Genomic DNA, 15,107 nt, shown 5'->3' with positions numbered 1-15,107 from the left:
TTAGACACACGGCCATGGTTGGGCATCCCAGAAAAGAAGGGGGGATGGCAATGGGGACATTAGGGGTGGCTGTGCCCCTCTTCTTTCCAGGCACTCTTGTACCCATCATCTTACAAACTTAAGGGATATAAGTCAAGGATAGTCTGCACATTCACACTATTCTAAGAGGGCAGTTTCCTGGCTAGAAAATGGTATATCTCTTATTTTAGTTATGGTTAGACTGTGTGTTTTTTTCTCCATTGAATGTTCATGGCAATTTATCTTTTAATAGTTTTCTTCGGCATCAGTGCCATTTACTGAGGACTTCCAAAACCCAGGCACTTTGTTAAGGATTTGCATTCATAAATTCATTTTATTTTCACCGTCTCCCTATGAGGCAGGTCTAATATGTTTTCTGTTTTACCCATGAGGAAGGCAAGGCTTAGAGGAATTAAGAAATTTGCTCAAGATTATATAGCAGGGGTGTGGCAAAGCCAGAATTTAAGCCTATGGCAGGGGTGGGCAAATTTTTTGCCTCGAGGGCCACAATGGGTTCTTAAACTGGACCGGAGGGCTGGAACAAAAGCATGGATGGAGTGTTTGTGTGAACTAATATAAATTCAAAGTAAACATCATTACATAAAAGGGTACGGTCTTTTTTTTGTTTTGTTTTGTTTTATTCATTTCAAACGGGCCGGATCTGGCCCGCGGGCCGTAGTTTGCCCACAGCTGGCCTATGTCCTTCTCACTTTGTGCCTGCACTCTTGATATTAGGCTGTACTTCCCCCTTTACCACGCACTACCTTTGTACTTTAGTTATCTCTGTACCTATCTTACCAGTTCATGAATTGATGAAGAATAGGAACCCACTACTTACACATCTTGTGTCTTCAAAGCATCTAGAAGAGCCCTTGTCCACAGCAAATTGAAAGGGAGAAGAAGGAGAAATATTATCCCCTTTATTCCTCATTTAGGAAAAGAAATATCACTAAACTCTTAGAATGAACTTGCTATCACAGACCTTTCTTATTACTAAGATTAATCTTTCATTATAGCTTTGCTTTACTTATTTTATTTCTAACGAGTCATAGTTACTAGAGTCAGCAGACAGGAAATCAGCTGTCCTATAAGGCAAATGGAGAGATTCATCATTGTTCTGTTGTGCAGTGCACATGCCCAGTAACGGCAGACTCTGTGATAATGTGCTCTACATTTCCTCCTTTTAGTCTTGCCTGTAAGTTATCTCTCCTATTACATGATGTTTATTATATCTATAGTATTAGATAAATATTCATTAAAATTAGATACATGGTCTCAAATAATGATAGAAATAGCACAAGAAGACTGTGTAATCAGTAACTTGAAGTTATCTTTTTATTTACTAACCAAGTAACGCATTGATATCTTGATTAAGTCTGTTGGTAGCCGGGGCAGTCCCACTATTAATCCAGGAAATAGCTGGCAGGTTCCTCAGAATCCCCAGGAGAGGCTGTCGGAGCCTCTGGGTGAGTGCCTACAAGCTTTCTTACATTAGAGGGAGAAGCAGCTTGACTATTGGATGACAGTTTCCACAATTCAGCCTCCTGCCCCAGGGTCAAATGTGCATGTTCCGGGAGGCATTTAAGCCACATCTGATAACCCTCTAATTGAACTCACAAGCTCCCTGTAGATGGCATTTGTTAGGCCAGAGGCTACGTGTCAGGGGAGAGAAAGCCTTGCTGCTGAAAGCTGTCAAAAATCTATTTCAGAACTTCCTTAGAATCTTTAATTACTCAGTTAAAAATGCCTCCAGCAGTAGAGAAACTGCTTGAGAGAAGGAGGAGAAGGGATGTGGCGGAAAAACATCTTCACGGTGTCTGAAACTTTGACCTTAGAAAAATATAGAGGATAGATACTTGCTCTAGGCAGTAAATTTTATTTTTATTTGACCACCACTCTGTTTTTCAGAGATTCTTTTTCATCGGCCAAAAGCTGTAGAACTTTCATAGTTTATGATTATGAAGTGCTTCCTCATATTTTGGAACTAAAATGACTTCATTCAGAGGAGCGCCTTTAAATCTTTTCTCCATGTCTAAGCCTTGCGAAAGGTCAGCAGCAGGAGAGCTCTTGTTCTTTCTGTAAAGTGGGAGCCAAGAGAGGGCAGAGAGGAGAGGAAGAGAGAGGCTGCATCATGTTCCTTTTTTCTCGAGCAAAGCAAGAGAAATCCTCAGAAGTAAGAGGGAATTCTGTTTCACATGATCTTTAAGATTCAGGATTCTTCCTCCTTGGTAATTTGCTGACATGGACAAATATCCACGAAAGTCTCTATCTTTTGTACACATAATAGATTAATGAGCAGCTATCAAATAGTGACGTTTGGTCTCTTAGTGGCCTGGAGTGGCCCGAACTGGACTCAGACAACAATGTGAAGGCTCAGAATGAAATCTGTTTCAGATCCCGGAGACTGTCCTGTCTCCTGGCATGTTACATTAAACATTAGCAGTTGTTTCATAAGAACCACAAGGGACCACAGGTCTTTATCCTTCTTGTCTGGATAGTGCTTTTAAAGAAATCAATGAGTCCTTATCAAGTCAAATCCCACTGCCACCAAGCTAGGACTTCCAGGGCACCAGAAAAGAGTTTTTATTTTTAACAGAAATAGGCCTGAGGAATGATTTTAGGTCCATTCTAAACTAAGCTAAAATTTTTTTCAGTGAATTAATTTATATTGAATATTGTACCTAACATTCATGATGTAAGAGGTGTGTACATTAACCATCTTAATAATATGTTTGACAGGGTGATTTAACAAAACATGCAGTCATATTTATCTCAAATGTTGGTAACAGCTCCAACTTGTCTTAAAATTCTATTATTGCATTTTCCTGGGATGTTTCTCGATAGAAAAAAAGTTGTGCTTCATTCACTAATTCAATACGCATTTATTTCAGACTTATGTGTAGAGCATCGTACTTTGATTTTGTCTGAAACTATGCATTTATCTATTCATTTATTTAACCAAACATTGCATGTTGCATAGTAATATATGCCAAGAGCTGTTCTTGGTACTGGGAATATGTTAAACCAGTCTTACCAATGAGGTCTCTGGCTCTCCTACAATCTTGGTGCCCATGGGGAAGTCAGACAATACACAAGCAAACAAATGCAGAGAAGAAAGATGTATTTGTACTTTTTATCTAGCTACTAATGCCTGATACACTTTAACAGCAGCTGGGAAATTAGATAAGTCAATGTAATAACAGCGTGGTCTGACATCTGTAAGGCATAGTATAGGGCCTTTTACAGTTATTAATGCAGATTTCATAACACATCTAAAGTACATGTTATTAGTCCCATTTATTCAGACAAAGAAACTGAGGCCCAGAGTGAATTTCTTTAATTAAAGCTAGTAAAAGGCAGAGGCTTTTTGAATCCAACCCTTGCCTCTGACCATAAGTTGCATATATTTTTTTCTGTTTTACTATGTAATACATGTTGGGTTAATGATCCACAATTTTTTTTTCCTTTCTACATTTCAGATTAAAAATCTTTCAGAAGTAGAAAACCTTTACCAAACCACAACAGATAGTTTTTGCTTTTGACTTTTAAAGTACTTTCAAAGCCTCATATCTGCTTGTGGAGAAAAGAAGGAAAGGGAAGACCTGTTTCTAAAAATTGCCCTTGCACACTGTTTTCATAAATCTCAGCCTTCTCGAGGCTTACTACACTCTGTAGTCTTCCTTAGGAAATGGATGGAAATGTGAGCGAGGACACAAACAGGAAGGCTCGAAGGCCGCATTTGTCCTGCAGGCCCCACCTCTTTAAATAGCTCCTGTGCAGCGGGAATTGGTTCTGCACTTGGGGAAGGAACTCCGCTGCCCTTAAGGAGGCCGCCAGCCCAGCCCTGCCCTGCCCTGCCCTGGAGGTGGAGGCAGCACTCTGCGGTGTGAGGTGGGGAATGTGGGCTGGAGGATGGCCTCCCCACCGCTGGGCCATGAGGACACATGGTCGCAGAGATGTGTTGTGCTTCTCCCTTAAGCGTCTCATCCCTGAAGACTTTTAACCTGCGAAGAGGTAAGGTTCCAAGAACTTCCTAAATCAATAACTTCGGCTACAGACTTCTTTTGACAGTTTGGGTCTTTCTGTCTTTTATCTAAGAGAAAAGAAGAGAGCAAATAGTACAGCTTTTTAAATAAATCAGTTTTTAAGTGAATGCATAGGTGGGGGCTTATAGTTTTATGAGTAGATTGCAGGTACATACTGTTAAGTGATAGTAAACTGTAATTTTTTAACCCTTAAAGAAGATTTTTGTTATGGTGTGAATGTAAACTTCTCAAGATCAGATATAGTAGAATATAGATCAATTCTGTTGCAAATTTGGGGAGACTGGTTAAAATAGGATCTTAATAGATGCATAAAAAAGAATAGCTTAGAAGTTTTGTATTCCAATTCCTGCTTTTGAGCTGGAGCTTTGAAACGATCTAATTCAGTCTTTCCTTATAATTACCTATTTTTAGAAACATCTACTGAGGTAGACTCTATTACCCAAGCCAGCTCTTCCACTCTTTAACGGAGTTAATGTATGTCTCTGGAGAGGCTACCAAGCTCTTCCTCTTGTGTTCAGTGCTGGGACAAAGGGCACCAACCCAGTGGTTGTGTTTGCTGCCCTTGTCCTAGAAAAGACAGGTGAGTGGGAAAGGAGTTCTCATGTGCCTACCCCACAGAAAAGCACTCTGCCTAAGGATTTGTGTGACTTGAATCTGTCCATTTCTCCTGCTTTTTTCCTGGCTTCTGCCTACTCTTCCCTTATATCCCTTCTCCGAGAAATTGGTATCTGTGTTAGAGTGTACTCTCTAAGCCATGATTAGTCTGTTTAATAGCAAGCAGGTTGAGGGTCTACTTCAAGAAACACAAATGGCCTGCTCTTCCCAGAATGGTTTCCATAATATCGATTAACCCCTAATGTTTAACTTTTAGAATACTGTTATCCATACAGCCAGTCTGTCAATACTTCATTCTTCTTTATTTTCTTGGAATTGTTGTTCAGGTGCTTTGTGTTATCTTTCAGAGGGAATGAGAAATGTTAGGAAGAGCGGTTTTGGTGGTTTATTTGAATTTCATTTCCTTTAAATTAGATGAGAATCATTTGCTTTAGAGGGTTCCGGGTTCTCCTTTGTTAAGTAGCATCATGTTATAGTTTACAGTTGTGTTTATAGTTTCTTTTTATTGTTTTAAAATTGTTTCACCAGTGTATTTTATAATCAAAGGTGATGTTTGTTTTGGCCTCTTTTTAAATTCACGTGCGGTAAGAAAGCCTTCTTAGATGGAATATTGCTTTTTTGTATAGTTTGGGGAAGAATAAGAGTTTTACCTCAGATTTTAGAAGGTGGTAAGCAAAACGAAGGTCCATGATGAGCGTATAAATGTCCAGCATGGTGTCTAGGTGTGGCAGTATCTCGATGTGCTCATTTGTTTTTGAAAATAATTTAACATTTATGTGCTTGATGATTATTGCCAAATGGGGAGAATTTCTTCAACTTTAAATCTTGTAAGTAATAAGGAATTTACATTATATTTAGAAATTGTTTTTAAGCCTCACATTCTACAGTTTCATTTTGAGGGTCCCTAAAGCTCTGTATATAATCCCTGCCCTGCCCCCTTTGTATATGTCCAGTCTTTTACAAAACCTTTTATAAGGCTCTTGTTAAACGCTAACCAAGGGATTAAATCGAATAGCAACTGTGCTAATCAAAGGCAAGTTTAACAAGATAAGACTTGTGTTTACATCTGAAAATGTAAACAGAAGACTTTATGATCCTAAAGCTGTAGAAAAAAAAATCAGATGGAAAGAACATAGTTTAGCTAACCTCAATCAGCAGGATCTTTACAGATAAGGGATTCTGAAGACAACAGGCATAATAATGCAAGGGTCTGTTAGCCAAGGCTCTGGCAGAATATTTAGGAAAAAATAACCAAATGGCTTATGAGATGATCTAAAAGGAAATCAGAGCCCCTGTGCAATAAGTAGAAGGACAAGCGAAGTAGCAGATTTACTGGAAGGCCGCCTCCTGACCCCAGCGGCGCCGAGTGCACAATGTGTTTCAGAGCCTGTTTAAAACCCTGGAGACGGTATTTTGAACCAGTCTTGCTGACGTAAACACAGACCCTGCCTGGAGATTCTCCAAAAGCAGAGGGTGAAAGCAGTTCAGTCGAGATGTGCTGTGTTATTGTAGTAAACGTGCGGGGCAGCAGTTCCCAAGTGCCTTGGGACACAGCCCTCAGCCTGGCAGCACTCTCTGAGTGTGGCGTGACTGGTGATAAGACATTCGCAGAGAGAAGATAGCACCAAGAGCAAACACCCCCAGTGCTTGTATACACAGAAGGAAGGAAGGATGGAGAGAAGGGAATTGTTTCTTAGTGATAGAGAAGTCTGTGGATTATTTGAGGGGGGAAAAACGACTGTGAGGAGTGTTTGGACAAGGTAAGTGCTGATTAGCTGGCCATTCATTGCTAGGTGACTTTAGTGATGAATAAATGATGGGTTTACAGCTCAGATACCAGACACTCAGGGTTTGTAAGTGAGCAGAGTAAACAAGTCTTGTCTCTGTGAGCTATGACTGAAGTAATTCTCTGTTTGTTTGATGTATTTAATTAAATGAACATAAAGATTTAAACTTTTTTCTTTCTCTTAAGAATATACATGGTAGCCGAAACCGGTTTGGCTCAGTGGATAGAGCGTCAGCCTGCGGACTGAAAGGTCCCAGGTTCGATTCCGGTCAAGGGCATGTGCCTGGGTCGCGGGCACATCCCCGGTGGGGGATGTGCAGGAGGCGGCTGGTCGATGTTTCTCTCTCATCGATGTTTCTGACTCTCTATCTCTCTCCCTTCCTCTCTGTAAAAAATCAATAAAATATATTTAAAAAAAAAAAAAAAGAATATACATGGTAAAAGTGGAGCCAGGTATGCAAATATTTTCTGCTTAGCTGTAGATCAACCTAGTTTAGACTTTCCAAGAAACCAACCTGGTGCTTCACAAAATAGAGTGGTGAAACCTGGGAGGGGGGCGTGCGGGTGGAGAGGGTCAATGGGAAAAAAACACACCGAACAAACAAAGGGGACATCTGTAATACTTTCAACAACAAAGATAAATTTTTTTAAAAATATGTTTTTATTGATTTCAGAGAGGAAGGGAGAGAGAGAGAAACATCAATGATGAGAGAGAATCACTGATCAGCTGCCTCCTGCACGTTCTCCTCTACTAGGGATTGAGCCCGCAACCCTGGCATGTGCCCTGTCCAGGAATCATACCGCGACCTCTTGGTTCATAGATTGATGCTCAACTACTGAGCCACACTGGCCGGGCTAAAGATAAAATTTTAAAAAATCACATTTTGGTTACTTGTATACTTAACCACCTGAAACTTCCGGAATTAGTAGATGTTATCAGAGATATTTCACCCTGTTTTTCTTCTTGTTCCACAATTTGCAGAGCTCATGACAAATAGGGCTTCCATAAACCTCAGAAGGAATGCTGGAGGAATGAGGCAATAACCCCTGCCAGTCCTGCCTGCTGAAGGCAGGAGTTATGGGGAGCCCAGCTGGTTGATAAGCGCTTTCAGCACTGGTGTGCGACACCTGCAGGAACTGTATGAATAGTGAAGACAGGGTGCCCTTTAGACATAAAAATAAACGGAGGCAAAAAGTTCACTTCAGAAGACTCTTTTTAAATAATAGAATATTAAACATTAATTGTCTTTCATTTCATTCTGTGCCAACCTCAGATTATTCAGATGGTATGAATCTTCCAGTATGTTATAGTTAAAGTGCTACAGGATTTACCACTTGATCTGGCTCTAGAAGTGGCAGCTCCTCCTCTTCTTCCTTCTCACCCCACCTCCTCTGCCTCCTTCCTCCCACCCCGTTCCTCCCACTCAATCCCCCCCCCCAGAACCTCCACCTCTTCTTCTTTACAAAACAAAACACCCTAAAGCATAATCTCTTTTTGCAAAAAGGTAAATCCATGGAAATCCCTTACTAATAAGAAGTTGCAAACCCTTTAAAATGCATGCAATTGAAGAAATCAGAAAGTGATCTTAGATAAACTCATCTTGAACTTTTCCAAAAAGTGGTATAATTTCCAAAGAACAGAGGTATCTGAGCTGCCAAAAACACATCTCTCACTAGACATCTATAGGTTATGGCGGTAATGGTAGGAGTGGAATTACAGAACGTGTGCAGCGTTTTAGGAATACTGTTTCATGAATCTTCACGAAAACTCCATGCAGAAGTGGCTCTCCACGGTTTACCGAGAAGGAAACTGCGGTATAATGAGGCTACATGTGTTGACCAAATCTAGACAGCTGATGAGTGGCAGGGCAAGAATGTAAAAGTTTGACTCCCAGGCCTGGGCATTTTCCCCACACAATGCTGACTGAATGACAAATTTCTTATCTGTCTGTGTTTTTCAGTCTGGAGACAATAGGAAAACTCCTGAGGTTTAGGTGGCAGTATCGGGCAGCCTCTGAACAATTCAGAGAGGCTGTTTGTCCTCATTTATGGGGTCCCCTTGTTCTCTATTCTCAGACCATTTTTACTTTCTTTTCTGACCTCCTGTCTTGAAGAAGCAGTACCCATTTCTCTTCCCTAGTAATATATAAATCTTGTCACTGTGCTTGTGTGTGTGTGTGTGGGGGGGGGGGGGGGGCGGGGGGGGGGGAGCGGGGGCGGGGGAGAGTACTGTTTTGAGAAAAGAAGAGCAAGGAGTCATATCACCTCTTAGGAACGGTTTGCGAAGCGGTGTATTGCAGAGAATTGTTGTACATTCTTAAACCCTAAGTGGATTCTCTGAGAATTTTCACTAATCTGTTTGCAGTTTTGTTTACTGAATATTTGGCTTTGGGGTGGTGACTTTTGCCAACGGATTCATCTGTCAAAGTTTAGCTCAAATTCCAAGCCTCTTTTATCCTTAAAACACTGTCTCACCACTTTCCTCAACTTTGACTTCTCCAAATTGGTAAAGACTAGTTACCAATATCTTTCCTTTCATATTTATGCACTCCCTACCCAGAAAGATGAGTATTCTTTTTAAAAGCATTATCTTGTCTCTGGCTAGCATGTAGGCCCCATGAGTATTGATTACTTCTTTTACCTCAGTAACATTCCTCCTCCCCCATAGCTAATACAGAGTTGGCATTAATATTAGTTGATTTATTTGTTCTATTATCCTCCCATTGGTTCTATTTTTATATCATGAGTGACTCTGCACAGATTGTTCTTTCTAAGACAGGTCTTGAAATATTTGAAGACAGTGATCATGCTTCCTCAGAGCCTTCTACGTTTCTCCAGTACTTTCAGCATTTCTTTCACATGTGGCATGGCTTTTTGATGGTCTATCCTCACCCATTCTTCTCTGAATTCTGTCCTGGTTGTCAGCATCCTTCCTTAATGCGATGCCCACAGCTGAATTCCAGTTCTGCTGCATTTAGGGTAATTACCTCCCCTTGCTGTGATATACTTCTATGCCACTTAGGGTCCAGTTAATTTTCTTGGTATCCATCTAATGCTGTTGGCTTCTTCTGACCTTCCATTTGGCCAAAATCTCTTCATCTTTTTCACATGAGCTGTACTCGTGCCAGGAAGCAATCATCCTAAACATGTGCAGCTGAAGTTTCTTAACTTCATCCTCATTCCTGGTGTTTCATCCTGTGGGTTTCAGTGTGTTAGTCCTCCCAATGGAAAACTTATGATTTCTGGATTACAATTCAAAATAACCTATTAGGCTAGTAGGTGATCATGCCTATTCCATCTCTGCCAATCAGAATCCCTGCACGAATTTCTCCTTGAGTTCTTTCCGGAACTTTAATAGGAAGTACTTTCTTCTTCCTTTGAGTTCCTAAAGAGTTGTCTAAAACTCTTAGCACTTATTGAATTCTACTTTATGTGAGCAGAATGGCATGGTGGTTGAGAGCAGAGCTCCTGGAATGGACAGACTGTGTGCAAACCGAGGCTGTACCCCTAAACCTCAGTTGTCACATCTGTAAAATGTAGGTAGTAATACCCACCAGTTAGTATGTGTGAAGTGCTTAGAATGGTGCCTGGCACATAGTTACTGCTAATATCATTAGTTATACCCATACCCAATAGTGGATTTTAATGAAGCTCAGAACAACTTGTAGACAGGATTTTTTGAATCCTTAAAATATGGCTATCTAAAGAAACATTTATAAGTTATAAATTCATAGAGACAGAATATTTGAGAGGAACAACATTTTCCCAAGGAGGCATTGTGAGATGGTCTCCAGCTAAAGGCCAGACTTACACACTTGTTCACTTGCAGTCAAATATTAGCTGATATTTTTATAAGCACTGTGCACCTTTACTGATGTCAAGTAGTGCAGGTAACCTGGAGAAAAATGGCTTCCATGTTATGAACTCTGTTTATCAACATTATAATTAAAGTACTTAATTGCTCAAAACTTCATTTTAACTTCTGTGTCCATGGGCTCATGCTAATTGGCATTTTGCTTTGTATAGCATAACAAAAGAAATTGTAAAATATTTTTTTCTTATATGAAGTATAATCTTTATTTCCTTGATGAAAAAACATCATGGTGCACCAACATCAGAAACTCATGAATTTAATTTTTGGCATTTACCACAGGGATTAGCAATCTTTAGCATGATAACTCACTCTGACTTAATATTTATTGATAGTCTACTAAGAATTTTGTGTTGGGCTATATAGTGTTGAGATGCCAAGAAGTATAAGATAAAATTTCTATACTCAGGTATATTTGGAAATACAACTCATAGTAAATAAAAGCAAAATGTAAGATCTATCATATGGAAGTTCTGTAATCAATGAATTACTAAGTCAGTGGTAGAGAAAAGTGAGTATTATCAAATCCTCAGCAGGATAGTTCTTCATTGCTACAAACTTATTTCAATTTCTTTCCACACTATCACGTCAAGAACCTCTAGAGACCAAAGAATAAAAGCCTTGAGGACATCATTACTTAAGTAATAATAACATATTTGCACAGTGTTTCTTCTTTGAAAATTTGCTCTCCATTAAAGTATAGTTTTTTATATACCTGATGATAAGGATTATAATAGTTAACTCATTCACTTAACCATTGCTGATGATAACCTTATTTATCTGTCTTAGAGTGTACACATAGCTTATTACATTGGTAAGAGGTAAGTCTGTGATTCACTTCACATCAGTGCAATTGAAAAGCCCTCTGTCTTAACCACTAGAATATCTTGTTCCCATTGACTCCTAATCAGTAGCCTACTTAAGGGATCCATTATTAGATCATTATGAACAAACTTCGGAGTGGGGGATAGAGATGAATTGGAAATGGTAAGCTAAGGCAGGTTGTAAAGAAACTCCTATATAAGCTAATGAATTTGGAATATCCTGCCAACAATTATGAAAACCACATTAGTGGATTGTTACCAAGAGAATGGCATTATATAACTTGTGTTTTAGCAATATAATTCCTTCAATTGTATGTAAACAGTATTAAAATGGGAGGAGACAAGATATTGGGAGACAAGTTAGGTGGTATAATGCCCTAGATATATCATAAATTCGTACACAGGACATACAACAAAATAAAAAAAGATGGATTTGAGAGATGTGTCTGAGGTAAACTTGCCCAGATTTATGGACCTGTTCGATATGGAGGGCAATGAAGAGGGAAGAGTAAAAACGGCAGAATGTTAAATGACGCCATTCCTGAGGTTGGGGAAAAGGAGTTAGGAGCGGCTGAGCTTTAGACATGTTGAGTTCCAGGTGAAGGAGAACATACCGAAGGCAATTTGACATCCTGAAGAGTCAGAGCTCAAGAGCAATCAGACCAAAGATTTGTGAATCCTCGGCCTGTAAGTATAACCATGGCAATAGATACGGTCATGGCAAGGGGCTGGGGTGCCATAAGTGGAGAGATATTGAAAGAGGTTAAACCCAGGAAAGCCACAATTGTTGAAGGTACGACCCTTTTTAGCAATGTTGCAGGCTGATGGGTACAGTAAAGACTCTGGGATTGGACTTAGGTGTTTCTCAAGCCTCTGTCAACATGATTACAAGCTGTCCTTTAGAGTAGCTTCCTTAGTGGCTGAGCCATTGACTGTTGTTTTTACTAGTGTCACTCTCAGAGGATTGACTCCAAAGCTGGGAAATGGTTTGCTCTCTGTAAATTGACTAAGGATTGGTATAGTCTGGAGATATGTATAACTCACTCGTAAATTGGTTGTTAGATATCCCTGGTTTTCTTTAGGATTTTTTCCCCATAAAGTTTGCATGTTGCATTTCTAGTTTTAAAATAAATTAGTCCAGCGTTGGAATCCACATGACATGATTGACAACCCCTTAATAAGCTCCAGGTTTCTTGTGAAATGTCTTGGAAACTTTATTGGCAGCTTCCTAGGTCCTTAAAATGTATGAGTGCTTAGATTCTACTGTGGTGTTCTCTTTCAGTAATGAGCAGAAGCTTCTCTACAAATTGGCTCTGCTGTCCATTCATTGCATGAGAAGTTACAGCACTGCAAGTAACCTAGGGGAAAGTACCCATGGTACAAGGCAAAGAGTTCTGGCCTGAGGTTCTACTGCCTGAGCTCAAATCCTTGGTCTTCCTCTTACCCGCTATAGGTCCTTGGGCCATTGATTCTTCTTTTTATGCTTGTGTTTCTTTATCTGTAAAAATAAATTATGATAGTACAGATAGTACTTTTCAGAATTGTTGAGGATTTTCAACAAATATTTACCCAATGTTGGACACTAGGGAATGCTGCATGTAATTACTGAGTATTAATGCACATTGACTAGAGTCCATTTCTCTCTTCAATTCTGTCTTAAATACCTTTGTACTAGTAAGTGCTGTACTATCTGGAAATCTGTTTAACTGACTTCCCTGAATGTGATCCAGTTCCTAGATCTAGTTCCTGGCTAAATGGTACTGGGAGTAATTATCTGATACTAGAGGATATTGGACTATCACCGCAGGTCATTCTAATGGATTTGGAAGACTTTATTTTTTCAGGGTATCCCTCCCTTCCTCTTACAGAGTCACCACTTCACATCTGTAAGCAGAGCGCTGGCCTAACTCTGCAGCTTAAGCAGGGGTCAGGACATCGAAGCAATCTGCTGACATTCTGGTATGTTCATTTCCTTTGTTCTCCAGACCAGGTCTCAAAGAGCACTGCCTGAGTACTAAAGACGTGTTTCTTCTAATGTCCGTGACCCGGAGTCATGCAGACGGGAGAGCCCAGGCCTTTTCATGGGCCATTATAAAAATCAAATGTGGCTTAGCCCCGGTTTTATTGCAGGGTGCACTGTGTCCGCATAAAACAACCCGCATCATGTTGTTGGGTGAATTCCCCCAAATTGCAGTATTATACGTGGAAGTTCTGCAAAGTTAAGCAGAGCTGTTCTCTTTGGGCTTCTGACTGGGGGTGTGGAATTCACTTGATAGACACTGAATAGTATTGCTGGCAAAATTGTCCCTTTCAGGAATTGCATACATTTATCACATTTCCTTGTGTAGAACAATATTGCAAGATGGCTTTATCATTAGTCCTATTTGGTTTTCATAAACTGACTATGAAGAATGTGTTTGTATCAAATGTGTCTCCATGTTGCTTTTATCGAATTCTACAGTTAAAGTTTCAGTACATAACTCCCAGGGTATAGGTATCACAAGATCCCCTAAACAACCATTTTATGAATATTTGCCCTGTTAGTCTAAGGCAAAGGTCACATTCAGTTGCTCATCAGTCCTTATGGAAAGCAAAAACATCTGCCTAATCTTGTACAGCATTTTAACATCTTTCTCATTGATCAGGAAAAGATGTGTTAGTTAATGGTGAAAATTCATTTGCCTAGGTGTGCAATGGCCTCTAACTCTTCTTTATTGCTTCGAAATGACTCTGGTCAATGTGTGTCTTTCTGAGAAACCTCTGGCAGAAATTCAACCATCCTGCTATAAAAGTAAATTGAAGAGAACCCAACACTTCACTGACATGGAACCTGAGAGTCCCTAGCTTGTGTAAGAGAGAGCCTTATGAACTGACTTAGTTTGGAAAACTCAGGGGAAATGTAAGGATGCAACAAGACATTAGGAAGGAGGTGAGCAGAAGGATCAGGTTCTGCTTGTGACATTGACACATGACGGTGGTTTTGTCATGCATGTGAGCAGGGCTTGGCTGCACATTTCACCTCTTAGGCCGGACTAAGGACCTGGATAGGCTCAGGTGCTTCCAGGCAGGACTGTCCATCGTGGAACCTGGGCTGGACCTATGAGGCCATTCCAGCTCTAAAAATGACCTCGGGTAAGACCAGGTCAAGACCAGATGGCCAATCAGAATTAGCTTCTTTGCAGATGGCAGACCATGGGGCTGCTGTTTCTGGATAGAATTTAGGCTTAACTGAATATTCACATATAACACTTACTCAGTGGAAACTGAGAAAAATCAATCAGTCTTGTAATGCACATGGATTTCACAGTCACAGAATATAATTTTTTTTATTTCTGTCAATACACTTATATTCTAACTCTAATTCCCTATTTCTGACAGACAGCAGAAAAACTTAATCTAGTCACAGCCACAGCCAGTCTGCTTCATCCAATTTAGCGCTTTCTAAATTGCTCTTGGTTAAAAATCAGGAATATTCAGGATCTTCCCCTTCATCCCTCTCCTTTTATTCCATGTTGTTGCTTTAAGTCAGTGCCTCTATAGGGGCAGTCAGGGGGACTGTGTTTTGGATTCAGCTCCCCTACCCTGACTTCTCTGTTAGCTCTAATGCAGTGATGGCAAACCTATGACATGCATGTCAGAGGTGACATGCGAACTCATTTTTTTGGTTGATTTTTCTTTGTTAAATGGCATTTAAATATATAAAATAAATGTCAAAAATATAAGTCTTTGTTTTACTATGGTTGCAAATTTCAAAAAAATTTCTATATGTGACACGGCACCAGAGTTAAGTTAGGGTTTTTCAAAATGCTGACACGCCGAGCTCAAAAGGTTTGCCATCACTGCTCTAAAGGGAAAGTAGCCCACCTTAGGGCTCTAGAGCTGAAGCATAACTTAGGTCAAGATGTTGTCTTTACCCTGCCAGAGGCTGGGACTATGTGACTATTAGT

The 15,107-nt window shown here is 40.0% G+C and overlaps 1 protein-coding gene across 5 annotated transcripts in view; it reads left to right on the top strand.

Moving 5' to 3' along the window:
* ARHGAP28 (Rho GTPase activating protein 28) overlaps positions 1–15,107 on the top strand; it is a 134,939-nt gene that overhangs the window by 38,431 nt on the left and 81,401 nt on the right. Inside the window, exon 1 of one of the 5 annotated variants that reach the window (XM_036323371.1) lies at positions 3,807–4,032. The exons of 3 other annotated variants lie outside the window; for them this stretch is intronic. The gene's annotated coding sequence lies outside the window, so the exon portion shown is untranslated. Of the gene's footprint in view, positions 1–3,806; positions 4,033–13,025; positions 13,120–15,107 lie in introns of those variants that run through there. One more of the 5 variants, XM_036323372.1, reaches the window with a different exon arrangement.

This window comes from Myotis myotis, unplaced genomic scaffold (assembly GCF_014108235.1).
Source record: "Myotis myotis isolate mMyoMyo1 unplaced genomic scaffold, mMyoMyo1.p scaffold_m19_p_9, whole genome shotgun sequence".
In the NCBI taxonomy this organism is placed as follows: domain Eukaryota; kingdom Metazoa; phylum Chordata; class Mammalia; order Chiroptera; family Vespertilionidae; genus Myotis; species Myotis myotis.
The sequence above is the reverse complement of the archived record's forward strand: the minus strand, read 5'-3'. Positions and strand labels throughout refer to the sequence as shown.